Genomic DNA, 1,116 nt, shown 5'->3' on the forward strand with positions numbered 1-1,116 from the left:
AAAGCCGTGACATGAAAATATGTTTTGAGGAAAGATTGAACAAAGGACACTGTTCAATCAAAAAGGAGGAGTCAATGCAAAACTCAGATATCTTCCACCTCTACTTATCTGACGCAGCGAAGGAGGACAGAAGAACATGGACACACAGTTTTAGCATGAAGGGTGACTATAGGCCGGACTGGCTGCTTTTAACTCTCTCGGCAGGTGAATAGTTTCACTGGTCCTTTTATTTAACATAGATTTTATTTTTTCTCAGCTTATTCCACTTGATGTTTTTTATTTCTTACAGGTGTTGATGGTCATACTCTGACAGCATCTGAACCAGCAATTAAAAATACCTGGAGAATCCCACAGATTTACCTGTACAAACATCTGGCTTCACATTCAGCCAGCTACCCCCATTGAATGGGTCGACGGCTCCTGGAAAAGGACTGGATGGGGATTGCTTTTGTACCAAGTCAGTTCTCATTGTTATTACTTCCCCGGCATCCAGGGCAGATTCACCATCTCCAAGATTACTCCACAGTACGTCTATCTGCATATGAACGTCCTGAAGACCGAGGACACAGCATGAATTAAAAAAAAAAAAAAAACACTTGTGGCCCGACAGCCAACATGAAGAGACATAATAGGAGAGTCTACACAAACTACTTTCCTCTAATTACAGTCACACTGGTAACTTTCAGTTGACATATTCTTTTTTGCCAAACTTTCAACAAGTTTATTATTGGCGGTGAATTTGGTCCACCTCAGAAGTACTGCAAGATGATCTCACAATAACGTTTTGGTAACATTTCCAATAAAAAGATGCTTCCCCATGAATTTTCAGATTTCCGTTATTTTTATAAATATATTTTTATTTATACCATTTACACAACATCCTGAAATTATCCACATTTAAACTGCCATAAAAAGACGAATGCAATATTTACAAATCACAACCATGTTGCCATTGTTTTTTTTCTCTGTCCTTTTAAATATACTTAGATTGTTTTAATACCGGATGTCGATTGAGATCTTAGCAAAAACTCTCCCATTATGAACGAAGCTGGATCTGTTCTTCGGTCATGACCCAGCCTTCATGACCATAGGTGAGTATGAAAAGACAACCGGGGG

Source organism: Etheostoma spectabile, chromosome 15 (genome assembly GCF_008692095.1).
Source record: "Etheostoma spectabile isolate EspeVRDwgs_2016 chromosome 15, UIUC_Espe_1.0, whole genome shotgun sequence".
In the NCBI taxonomy this organism is placed as follows: Eukaryota; Metazoa; Chordata; class Actinopteri; order Perciformes; family Percidae; genus Etheostoma; species Etheostoma spectabile.